The 14359-nt window shown below is 29.9% G+C and overlaps 1 protein-coding gene and 1 long non-coding RNA gene across 2 annotated transcripts in view; one reads left to right on the top strand and one right to left on the bottom strand.

The window, feature by feature from the left end:
* LOC148309082 (1-acyl-sn-glycerol-3-phosphate acyltransferase alpha-like) overlaps positions 1–12529 on the bottom strand; it is a 32791-nt gene extending 20262 nt beyond the window's left edge. Inside the window, exon 1 of the mRNA XM_088260604.1 lies at positions 12328–12529. The gene's annotated coding sequence lies outside the window, so the exon portion shown is untranslated. The remainder of the gene's footprint in view (positions 1–12327) is intronic.
* On the top strand, positions 12523–14158 carry LOC148309081 (uncharacterized). Its single transcript, XR_015837598.1, has 3 exons — positions 12523–12546; positions 13199–13343; positions 13958–14158. It is a non-coding gene; the product is annotated as an uncharacterized LOC148309081 (long non-coding RNA).
* Positions 14159–14359: the final 201 nt, after the last annotated feature.

Below are 14359 nucleotides of genomic sequence, written 5' to 3'. Positions count from 1 at the left end.
ATACTACAAAAGTCAACGAATTCATTGATATTTTGAATTTGTATAAATTTAAAGAGTGTCCTATCAATATTTTTATACATCGCTCATTCCTTTCAAGAACGTCATAAATCAAAAATCGTCAATTTTCAGTTGTGCGGAATGCCCAGAAAATGTACTATATCCCAGTAAAAGAGGCATATTTTAAACTTAATATTTACCCGCTACAGGGCAGAAAGTGTTGTTTTGCATTTTGAAGAAAAGGTATTGTTAAATTATTTTTTTAAAAATACGAAATATTTTTCAAATGGAGAAAAAACCTTCAGGTTTACCTAAAAAGATCTGTTGCACAGTAAAAAGTTCAGTAAGAGGCTTGATATTTATTTTTAATACATTGTATTATATTTTTAAACTTTAAAAACGTTCTCCTGAAAAATCAAGTTTTTTGATTTATGACGTTATTGAAAGGAGTGAGCGACATATGAACATACAGTATGTTTCATCTGATACCTAGCAAAATAGCTTAATGCTTGTTAGGGGTTTTATTACATTTGATAGGCATATAGATATATGTAAGAACTAATCAAATTACTGTTCTCGAAACTAAACATGCATTGGATTGTAGCAGGTGTAAGTAATAAAGTAGGAACTGCGAAGAAAGTAAGAACTGTACTCGTAATTACAGTCACGCGATACCCGTAATGCAAAGATAGCGCTGTTTTATTATACATTTGAATGATTAGGTAGGTACTTGTTATCACACACCGTGTCATTTCACGTAACGCTTCAAGTAGGTAGGAACCTACTTATGTTAGTTATCGGAATTACATTTCGTATTAAAAATGCGAGTATGGCAACACCGAGGCCGGAGTTGCAGTGCCAAAAAATGCGTTATTTTACAAAAAAAATATACTTTAATAAATATCCCCAGCATGTGAAATAATTCGAGAAGATTCTTCTCTTAAGGCCTTACTCGCAATAATAGAATCCATTAAGCATCTGGCTTGGCTGAGAGCCGGGCGTGACTTCAAACCCATTTTTTTTTAAATGATATACTTATATCGGATTTTTATTTTTATTTTTAGAATAAATATTTTTTAAAAAAATGTATTTTTTTCTCCTATATACCTCTCGATAACTCTTTTCTTTTCAAAAACACAATTTTTTTTGGAAGAAAAACTTATTTTTCCAACACAAAAAAACAGTGTTTTAAGAAAAAAAAAACAATTATATCAAAAGGTTACCCGGGTTTAAAGAAAATTAAGCTGCGATTTAACGAGTTGCGAGTTCGGAAAATTTAATTAGCGTGGTTGTCAATCATGTGTAAAATGGTGAATGTAGTACGTGTGTAATGTGATACTTAACCAGTCTATGACAGTTCATAAGCCCTGTAAATACGCAGACTTCCATATTCTTCTTCATCTATGTTGAGATGTCAAAAATGTACAATTTTTAACTAGAAATCCAGTCCCATTACGTTCAAGCACGGATAAATATTCATGTTTGTTGATTTAAATTGAAATATATTATTTTAAATAATATTAATGTTTAAAGCATTTACTTTGTGGTTAGCCATTTTTACTTATTTTTTAATGTTAGTAATATTAGTATATAACCAATTACTGAGATTTTTATGTCTACCGGTTTCAAGACGTACCCGTCTCCTCGTCAGGACAATCACTACCATAGCACTATTTACATACTTAAAACTACAGTTAAGTTACATATTATATACTGTGTCACATGTTATAAGTTGTTGTTTTATACTAATATTAGTAACATTAAAAAAAAAATAAAGTGAAATATTACATATATTGTTTATATTCAAATAATACGGATGATTCTGGCTTCTATGACAAATGAAGAAAAAACAAAATAATGTTGACAGTCCCTTTAGTACATACGTATGTTGATATCTGCCCGTAGAAGCAGAACGAGATAACGATTTTATGATACAACTTAATAGATATAAACAATCTCTAAACAGTTTGATGTTTTTGCAAGAAATTGATACAAGAATATGTAATACGAAATGTTTTTTCACATCACAAGAATATAAACATTTTGTCTTTTATTATAAATAAATATATAAAAGCCTTTTTGTTCAGTGTAATATTTTTTTAATTTTACCCTGGACTGGTTCCTGAAGCGCAAGAGTGATCACCCTGCCTTTATTTAAGTAATGATCAAGATAACCATTGGGTGCGGATAAGGGTTACAAGTAAGTAAGTAATATATACGTATATATATATATATATATATATATATATATATATATATATAAAAATATATAAATATATATATATATATATATATATATATATATATATATATATATATACATATATATATATATAAATATAAATATACATATATATATATATATATATATATATATATATATATATATATATATATATATATATATATATATATATATATATATATATATATATATATATATATATATATATAAATATATGTATATATATATATATATATATAATATATATATATATATATATATATATATATATATATATATATATATATATATATATATATATATATATATATATATATATATATATATATATATATATATATATATATATATATATATATATATATATATATATATATATATTATTTTTTTTTATTCATTTAATATATTTACATTTTTATTTATAACATAATATATGTATATATATATATATATATATATATATATATATATATATATATATATATATATATATATATATATATATATATATATATATATATATATATATATATATATATATATATATATATATGTATATGTATATATGTATAGTCCTTAGAGTGACCTCAAGTACAACATAAGTATGTACGAATATATATTCATGAGCAATACGCACATAAAACGTTTATCTTTCCAAACACGCGTCATTTGAGTAAGCTCTGAATGATGTAAGTATGATATAATACATATTATAATAATGTTACTACAATGTCATTTCAATTATCAATTAGAATTATACCCGTATTCAGAAATCACGTTAATATTTGACCTTGTGATTAAAAGTCTACATATATTGGAAAAGGGTTTCTTCTATAGTATTATTGAAATATTCTCCTTCATCTATGTTACGATATCAAATTTACATTTTTATTTCAAAAGATTTTTTTTTTAAATACTAAAAATACCTTATGGGTTTTTTACAACATTTTAAGTGTGCCCAAATATAATACTTCACAAATCTGGATTATCTCCGATTAGGAATAATTTTTAGGAGTTATTTTTTTACATTATTTAACATCTCAACATAGATGAAGAAGGATATGGAGGTCTAAGTATAAACAGGGCATACGACCGTCATAGGCTTGGTTAAGTGATCACTTTACACACTGAAAACTAAAATAAATTAAAAATCATGTTTTCAAGCGTTTTTAAAGTATGTTGATAAAATCCAGGTTTTAAAATGGTCTGTTGCACAGTAAAAAGTTCAATAAGTGGCTTGATATTTATTCTTAAAACATTGTATTATATTTTTAAACTTTAAAAACGTTCTCCTGAAAAATCAAGTTTTTTGATTAATGACGTTCTTGAAAGGAGTGAGCGATATAGCTGCTTGCTATCAGAGGGCAGATAGTACTTGGACATTTAAAAAAAAACATAAATTTCAAATTGATATAACAAAGTAAAAACATATATAAATTACAAGAAAATAATGAGGGCAAAGTAAAATGGGAGTTTAGGGAAGGAGGTAGAGGGAAAAACTAAGGGAGGAGGATTGATGGACAGTTAGGATTCTAATGATTAATAGTAATGTCTCAGACGTCTCTTATTAAGTTAAGTCATAGTTCTTCATCTATGTTGAAATTTCAAATAATACCTTTTGGATATTAACGACAGCCTAATGGCTTTAGAAATAGGTACGTGGACTGTCACGTACATACGAGCGTATGGATGTCACGTTTCATGTGCTGTGCATATTGTTTTTTTGAACGTTTCGACATTCACTAGATTGCAAGTAACGCAACATAACCCGTTTTGTTAATCGCCGACAGTGTCAAGGGAACTCGAATGTTAGTTTGGCGAGATAGGAGATAGCTGATTACCAAACGTCGGAGAAACTACATAACCAGCATACAGAGTATACGGAGATACCTCGCTTATTCCTGCTTCGATCAAGCCGGTCTATAACAAGGACGCAAATTGAAGTTATAGGCTCTAAGGCAGCGGTCGGGAAACTTTTTTTTTTTTTAATTACACACAGTAACATTCAGCCAGTAGTTACACAAGTGTGACATTCACCAATTCTACCCATTATTGACAACCACACTTATCAAATTCTTGAAGTTCTATATATATATGAACCAATTTAGAAACCTTGTTCTTAAATCACAAGAACATCACTAGAGACATCTATTGGTGAGATGCAAAGAAGCTTTTTTACTAAGCAGAAACTCTTATATTAATTAACTCTTTTATTTGAGATGTCAAAAAATAATATGAAAAATGACTCCCATGATTGGAGATAATCCAGATTTGTGAACAAGTACTCGTATATGGAGGACGCACTCAAAATGTTGTAAACTTTATCTACATATTACGAATCACCTCATGGAATATTTAGTTTGGGTTAAATTCAATTCAATTTATTTATTTCAATTAATATATACATTACAAACTATAAAAAAATTAATCGTATACATTAAAATAATATATATGCAAGAACTATTGCTAAAGGTCTAGAAGAATCCCGCTTCGGGAAACTCCTTCAGACACATGGAACATATCAATATCCAATGAGATATTGTTCAACATAGCGGTAGCTATGCCGCACAAGACAAAGAAAGCGGTTTCGTTTAGACTGGAGTGTTACAACCGGACTATGCGAGGTATGTCCATATCTACTATTTCTCTATATATGCATAATGTACAAAATATAATCCAACTTCGTTGAGCTCTGAGAATGGCAAACAAATCAGTGCCTTTGTGGTCCAGTTAGTGCAATTGGCGAGTACAAGGTTCGAGCAGACAACTCACATGCACCACAAAGAAAAATCCTGTTCTCATGTACATACTCTATACTTATCTGACCAACATGAATATTGTTATTATAACGTAAGAATAAGACTTATATAACAAAACTCGATGCACACAATAAACTATTTTTTTTTATTTATTTAGTATGGTTACAAAAGTTTTTCATTTAATATGGTTTAAAGAAATTCTAGATATCGCCCACTCCTTTCAACAACGTCATGTATCAAAAATCGTCAATTTTCAGTTGTGTATGTTTTCGGAATGCCCAGAAAATGTACCAGCGAAAGCGGCATATTTTTAACTTAATATTTACCCGCTACAGGGCAGAAAGTGTTGTTTTTGCATTTTGAAGAAAAGGTCTTAATTATTTTTTTAAATATACAAAATATTTTTCAAATGGAGAAAATACATTCAGGTTTTACCTAAAAAGATCTGTTGCACAGTAAAAAGTTCATTATGTGGCTTTATATTTATTTTTAATACATTTTACTATATTTTTAAACTTTAAAAACGATCTCCCGAAAAATCAAGTTTTTTTTTATATATGACGCTGTTGAAAGGAGTGAGCGATATAGTTTTTAATATCAGATTAATATAATAGGTTCCACTGGAGTTAGCAGTGTTGCACTCTCAGCAGCGATGTTATTCCCCACAATCGATACTGCGATGATAAAGATAAAATACAATCTATTTCAGCGAGATAGGGAAAAACCTTCTCTGTGAAATATCAGAGATCATTTCAATCATAAATGTATCTTATCACGAAAATGTGATGTATATCTAATGATAATGTTGATGGAGTGAGATTAAACAGATGTGTTTTGGTGTTTACTGACTGAAAATTATAAAATGGATGATGTGCTATTATTGACTAATAAATTAACATAAAAAACATAAGACTATCGGTAACATTTTTATTGAAATCTGTAGATAAATAAGGGAGATATGAAGGTTTAAACATTAGATATTTTATTAAAACGAAAAACGGACACCGCTATACGTCATCAAATTTTACGTCATCGGGTGTGTTATGGGGCGTATCCCTTTATGTATCTGCTTTATATAGCTGTAATAGCAGTAGTGTGGATTCGTTTCTGTGACGTCATTCATTACCAACTTACGAAAAAATATTTTTTTACGAAAGCGAATTTTGCAAAGTTAGCGGACTAACTTTAACATCAACATAAAGTCGGAAGCGAAATGGACTTTGAAAAGAATGGCCTATGAATAGACACAATCCAGCAAAGCTCAATTATCGAATTGGATAGCTATATAGCTAATATATATGCATATATCGCTCACTCCTTTCAAGAACCTCATAAATCAAAGAACTTCATTTTTCAGGAGATCGTTTTTAAAGTTTAAAAATATAGTAAAATGTATTAAAAATAAATATAAAGGCACATATTGAACTTTTTATTGTGCAACAGATCTTTTTAGGTAAAACCTGAAGGTTTTTTCTCAATTTGAAAAATATTTATGTAGTAAATTTAAAAAATAATTAAACAATTCCTTTTCTTCAAAATGCAAAAACAACATTTTCTGCCCTGTATCAGGTAAAAATTAAGTTAAAAATATGCCGCATTTGCTGGGATATAGTACATTTTCTGGGTATTTCGAAAACATGCACAACTAATAATTGACGATTTTTGATATATGACGTTGTTGAAAGGAGTGAGCGATTTGTTAAAATTTTGCTTAGATTATTTATTAAAGAGACAGATTTAAGCTTCTTTTACTTGTAGACGTATCACTCATGAAGTACATGATTGCTAACTTTATACTTTTTCATCTTTTTTACTTTTTATGTTTTTAATTTTATTTATATTTTTTTCTTATTTATTGTTTTCTGTTAGTCAAGTATTATGTATTGTTTCTGTATTTTATATTAACACTTTTATTCTAGTTCTAATTCTTATAATATCTATTGTATTCTTGACAGTGCGTTTTACTATGACCTAAATTATATTGTATACCAACACACAGGCCATGCCTTTGTGGGATTTTTTTTGTACCTATTTATATTTAATATACATATTTTGTATTTGTATTTATATTATCTTGTATAAAGCAAAATAATTTAAAATAAAGAAAGAAAGAAAAACCTCTGGCAGTCAAACGTTTTTAACTCTAAACGAGCAGTTCTCAAACTTTTTTGACGACAGAACCCTTTTGAAACTGATATATAAACTGAGGTATAGTTGACAAAAATTGATGAGGCAATAGGACATAAAAATGTATCGGATTCTGTGGTGTCTTATTTAGAAAATAAAGCAAGACGTTTAAGACAAATAAATGAGCGATGTGACAAATATTGATTGATAATAAATATTAAGATATTAAATCCATTGTGTCTTTTGTTTAATTGTCTTTAATCTTTTGTACTGTTCTTAGGGATCAATCCTATTCATTTTATTATGAGCTATACACATCCACTACCATTTTTAAGACATACAAACTAAATATGTATGTTATAAATCCATTTGCATAAAAGGTGAGAAGAATTTTCTAAGGCAACTAATAAATATTAAAAAAAAAAAACAGATATTTTATTATGACACGTTGTTTATTCTCGGACAAAACAATAGTAAAAAAGTCAGATTGCCAGGTTTTATTTGTCGCATCTGGCACATCTTAGGTTTATTAGGGTCCCATAGCCATCGAACCCACGTTTGACACATTAAAAATATATAGTATGGACGATAATAAATATTTTAAGTATTTTTAAAAACAGAATTTCAGTAGAAAAAATCAATCTTTTAATTTAAAAAGAAGATAAAGTATTTTAAAAAAAAATGGAATTCATAACATTTTGAGTGTGTCCAAATACTTGTTCAGAAATCTGGGTTTTCTCCACTTAAGAGTTATTTTAAATTTTGTTTTACAACAAAGATGAAGAAGAATATGGAAGTCTAGAAAAAAAACAGGTCTAATTATAGAGTACATAAATATTTAAAATCATGTTTATAGGCGTTACCTAGTGTATAAAAATAATCTGGAGTTCGGATCTTACACACATCAGATGGCTGTTGTGAACTCATATGTGTGTCACGAGATTGGTCATATATCTAGGAGTTCCAAAAATTTGAGTAGTGTGGTTATCAATCATGGGTGGAATGATGAATGTTGAATTTATTAAAAAAATTAATGATCATTTAACCAGCCTATAGACAGGTCATTAGCCCTGTACATACCCAGATTTCCATATTCTCTTTCATCTATGCTGAGATGTCAAAAAAAAAATTGGAAATCTATTTTTTTTAAACTTCTTATTTTCACTTTTATGGTTACAAACAAATTCTAAAGCTAGAAAAACATTAATCATTTTTTGGCCATACACGCAAACACAGAATTCAATCAACGGCCGTCGCCGGAGAGGTTACACATCCCTTCAAGCTTGGTTTAGGCAGGCGCTGTGGCAAAGTTGGGTAGACGCTCGACTGCGAAGCTGGCGTCGCGGGTTCGATTCCCGCCAATTGAAATATGAATTAAAAAAATGTATTTTCAATTGGTCTGGGTGTTTGTGATGTATTCTTCACATTTACCTTCTCTATCCTTACTATCCTACCTGCAGACAAGCATCTAAAATAGACGCTTTGCGGGTTATTCTTTTTTTTAAAGTCTATTGGATATTTTTTTGTGTTTTTAGAATAGATATGGGAAAAAATGTTTTAACTCCATCTTAAAAAAACTCATTTCTTTTCAAAACCTTATAAATATTTCGAAAAATAAACTTACTTTTTTAATTTTTTTTAATTTTTTTTTTAAGTCGCGACTTAACGAATACAGAGACATAAGTCCATTTAAAAATGTTATGTAAGCTGATTGACCTTTTAATTCTCCATATATGCAAATGTCTGATTCAATAGAAAGTTCATTGTACTGCAAAAAAACAACAACGGAATCTTAATACGTTAATTATAATATTTTTTAAATAAATTATTTAAAAACTTGTAATACTGTATTTCAGTAGACTATTAAAGTCAGTAACCTGTTTCAATATGTATACATTACTCTAATACAAATTATGTTTATGGACTTCAAATCTATTAATTGTTTCGCGAATTCAGCCTTAATACTTTCAAACCAAATCGTCCGCCTCCGTAGTTCAATGGTCAGCACGCTTGGCTACGGTACTGAAGGTTAAGGGTTCCATTCCCAGAGGGGGGTCAAATAAACATAAGTGATTTATTCTGGTAACTGAAGCGGAGGGTTGATCATCTTTCGGTTTTGTATTAACGATAAAGATAACACTGCGTTTATACGATGCAGTGCCTTTTGCACCATCGGGTGCGGATAAGGATTTGAAGAAGGAGACTATGTACACACACATGTGTGTACATAGTCTCCTTCTTCAAATCCTACATATATATATATATATATATATATATATATATATATATATATATATATATATATATATATATATATTTTTATATTTATATATCTTTGTTAAACAAAGTTAATGCCGAATCAATAAATAATATCAAATATAATATTTTAAATACTCGCAAGTGATGGCATTTCAATACCTGAAAGCGGTCAGGTAAGCAGTCGAAATAATCAGCGGGCATGTATGAGCAGATGCATAAATGTAGAAGAGGCGAAGGTTAGTTTGTAGTAAGTTAGTTTTGAAAGTGATCAGGCCAAGAGCCGGAATAATCGGTGGGTATGTATGCGTCTCCGCATGAACGTGGAAGTGGCGAAGAAGGTTTGCAAAGACATATTGGTGTGGCGTTCTATTCTCTCTGCTTACCCCTGCAGGAGAGCGGCGTGATTTTTATTGGAAAGAATATTATTATTTAAGTTTTTATTTTGGCATTTCTGACGTGTTTTTCGATGTTTTTGGATAATTCTAAGTTTGCGTTTACAACATTCTTGGTGCCTTCAAGTCTAGGAGATTTAAAAATATGAAACGCGCCGATATACCACTGGTCTTTATTATAATGATCGATAATATAACCTGACATTGGACATTGGATGCCATTAATTCAATTTATTATACGTCATTAGTCGATAAAATAATAATATACAATAATAAATAATTACGGAACATTCATATCTTCCTTTTCCTCTCCTTCTTTCCTACAAGCGAACAATCCTTTGATATATTTAAAAAAAAATATTTTGATATTTTACAGAACAGTTACATATATATACATTTACATTTATTCATTTATTTATTTACGGCATTACTGCTTTTTACAAAAAATAACATAGAAATTAGAAATTAAGATATATTACATAGAAAATAATAAAAAAATATTAAAAAAATAAAAATAGTGAAAAAGTACTAAAAAAAATACAAACTTGGTGAAAAATTTTCTTTTAAAAAATTGTACAAATTAGGGAAGCTTATTTTATAATAATCATCATAAAATTCATAGCAAGAGATCCAAAAAGTGCTGTATAAATGTTGACATTACATTGATTTTTCCATTAGTGAGTAACAAAAAACAGGTATTTGTAACATTTCGTTTACAAAATTTTACATATGTAATTTAATATAAATACCTGGAAGAGGGACGGGAGGGAGGAAATAGGGGAAAAGGGAAAGATCAAAGATCAAGCCAAGGAAAAATTACGTGAATATTGGGACATACCACGATATGAATATTGACTTACTATGTACGCGATATAAAGTTTCGCGGGTAAAAAAAGGATTTCCACTTAATGCTTATAAGCTAAGCATACCACACTGTTGTCAGGCGGTTTTTTCATCAACCCCGACTCTAATTAGTATACTTATTAGGGTCGTATACTTATCATCAGTAACCTAATCACATGTAACTTAATCACTAGTAACGTAATCACAAGTAACCCAATCACAAGTAACTGCAAACCCAATTCCAATTTGTACATTTTTTTGGCGTCTCGCGCTCTACCAAAAGTAAGCAAATAGAAAGCTTACAAGCGTCTCCCGCTCTCTACCAACAGTATGTAAAAGACGCTTTTAAGGTCCGGTACCTATTCGGCTGTCCAAACTCAAAACATAGTAAGGGACATTTTTTGTAGTACTTTTTTTTTAGCATTTTTGGTTTAAGTAGATTCTACTTAGTCCAAAAATTAAAAAAAAGAGGAACTACAAAAAATGTCTTTTACTGTGTTTTAAGTTTGGACAGCCGTATTCGTTAGGTCGCAACATAATTTTCTCTAAATCCAGGTAACATTTTACGTATTTTTGTCTTAAAACACCGTTTTTGTAATGAAAACACGAGTTTTTCATTGAAATAATTATACCGATTTGTAAAGAAAAAAGTTATTGAAAGGTAAGGAATTTTAAAAAAATCATAAAAATATTTTTTCTTTATATATTCTAAAAACAAGAGAAAATGTTCAATATACATTCTTTAAAATATCGGGAGTGAAAAGACATGTGACCTCTCCGGTGGTCGCCCGGCGAATGAACGCTGTGTTTGCGAATATCCGCTTGAGCATTTCCCGCAAACAATATGACGTAGGTTTGTGATTGCGAATTTTGACGTCAGCAAAACAATTTTAGCTTACATTGACTGTTATTTATTGATTTTGCATTAACTTTGTAAAATAAAATGTGATGATTTAAAAATAAAAATAAAACACTTGTATTATACTACGTTTGAGTTTATCACCACTAGTTTAGAGAACCGCAGATGTTCTCATCAACAGGTGAAAATACAAACCGTTTAATTGTTATTAAACAATACATATTTATGAGGCGAATTTAGTTGGAAGTAGGACCAGAGGAAGACCAGGGAAAAGTTAGGACGTTGAAGTATATCAAATATTTGAAAATGGTCAGGTCAGGAGTCGGAACAATCGGCGGGTATGCATGAGATGCACGAATGTGGAAGAGGCGAAGAATCTTAGCAACAAAAAAAAAGGTGGTGTAGGGTTCTATTTTCTTTGCCTACCCCTACAGGAGCGAATAACAAACGTAGAATTAGACTTCCAAACCCTCTAGTACCAGTTTATTTATATATTATATATTTATTAAATATATACAATATATATGGTTGACAGCATTAGTAATTTGAGAAAAAAATCGTCATAAATAAATAAGAAGTTTGCATCTGTTTGTCGTGATGTTATATTACGTTATGTTATGAAATACGTCATATAATAAAAAAATACATAATAAAAATGGGGGAAAATACAAATGATTTATCGAATAAAATTAAAATAAGTACTTACCCGCCTAATAAAACACAATGCAAAGCGAATTAGGACGTTCTATTTTCAAATAAAAGCTGTCAATATTATGATATCCTCCCGCGCAAAACGCCACAATATTGATCAAAAGCAAATGTCAAACTATTTATAAATTTATATACCTTTCTTTGTGAGCTTGTTGTCAGTCCCACAAAACGGCCGGAAAATTCGTGTTCCTTCGCTGCTATTTCACGTATATAATCTAATATTCACAAACGTACAATTTTATTGATATACATATGTATGTTACTCCACGCACTATCTTCGGCGCGACCAGCCGACGCGATGTTCACAACACCACTGACTGACGACGAACACTGAACTAAACTGATTTGTAACATGTACGATATATATTTATTACGCATATAAGGCGATTTAGACTCTGATAAAATGTATTTATATTATACTAAATGTGATTACAAGATTTAGAACGAATAAACAAACAATAATAAAAAACTTTGACCGATATGAAACTACACTTCGAAATTTGTTTGAAAATGGCGGAAAACGCTAGCTGTCAAAACCTTTATGGTTTATTTTATTTTCAGCTTTTTTCTTTCATTTTTCGCTTTGATTTTTGTCGTTGGTTTGTTGACTCATTTATTAAAACCTTTATTGCTTATTTTACTGTTCGTTTTTTTTCGTTGTATTAATTTCGCTTTTTTTGTCGTTGGCTTTTACCCACTTTATTATTTACCTGTAATTATTTCTCGAGGATTCAAGTATTGTAATATTTCATTAATTGATTCAGCAGTCGCTTTGTGGTAATATGTATCCATTTTATTAAAGTTTTACCACATTTCTAAAAATCTATTGTGACACGTGTTTCGATGCATTACGCTTCATACGGTGTTCGAACACGTGTCACGATGGTTTCTAAGAAATATTGGTATTTACCGAGTAAAACTTGAATTAAAAAAGGTTGTAATATTATTACGTATTTTTAAGACCCTGCTGAAATAAATAAAAACAGATTTCAGTAATTTTTTTCAGGTTTTCAACAATTTTCAAGATTCAAAAAATGTAACATATTCTTTGATTACTCCTTTTTTTCCATTTTCGGGTTACCAGTGATATATTGAGAGTTATTTACATGCCCACAAGGTGATCAATGCTGCGCTTCAGGTTCCAGTCCGAGGTAATATTAAATACATTGAAAAATCATTAACATTTCTATTAAGTTTGCCTACGTTGTAATTATTTGTTCATTAATAAAATAATAAATAAATAAAACCCTTATCCGCACCCAATGGTGCATAGGGCACTGCGTCATATAAACGCAGTGTTATCTTGATCGTTTACACATTAAGGAAAGGTGATCAGCCTTCCGCTTCAGGTACCAGTCTAGGGTAATATTGAATAAATATTACAGTGAAAAAATCACTTATATTTATTTTATCCCCCTTGGGAATCGAACCCGGGACCTCCAGAACGGTAGCCGAGCGCGCTGGAGGCGGACATGAATGAATAATTTATAGTCTATCATATTTTATAATTAAGAATTCAATTAACTTGACATTGGCAAATGCATTGTATTACATGTGCAACGCCATTCTATATTAAAAAATATAAATATATTAACCTCCGTCCTATATTAACACAAATTACTATATTAACCTCTGCCGATTTCATTTTAGTGACAACTTGTAAATTGTATAAAGGGTTCACGAACCGATTAATTATTATTTACCTACAAACCGCTGAACAAGGTTGCCACACGAACATACGTTTTACTAAAGTAAAATTCCTCAGGTGGCGATTCAAGGACGCGTCACGTTTATTAGGCACATTTCGTTATGTGAGAGAGAAGCTAGATATAATAGAACAAAAGAGAAAGAGAGCAATACATTCCGATGCCACGGGAGCGAAAGAGAGCGACGTATACGCAACGATACAAAGGAATGGAATAAGATAGTGTCGCGTACGTGAGTCTTGTAGATGTACACGTCAGACGCCATATATGAACAGTTGAGGTACCACGCAAAATGTAAGTAATGCATATTTATAATTGTCTTTTGTGATTATTTACGTTTTGGTTTGTGTCCCGAGAATTCTTCTTCTTCTTTTAACCCTTATCCACACCCGATGGTGCATAGGGCACTGCATCGTATTGACGCAGTGTTACTTTGATCGTTTTTTATATGAAGGTAAGGT

This window comes from Brachycentrus maculatus, unplaced genomic scaffold (genome assembly GCF_059751285.1).
Source record: "Brachycentrus maculatus isolate JH-2025_06_01 unplaced genomic scaffold, ASM5975128v1 h1tg000139l, whole genome shotgun sequence".
NCBI classification, from domain to species: Eukaryota; Metazoa; Arthropoda; class Insecta; order Trichoptera; family Brachycentridae; genus Brachycentrus; species Brachycentrus maculatus.
This window is presented reverse-complemented; position numbering and strand designations above follow the sequence as displayed.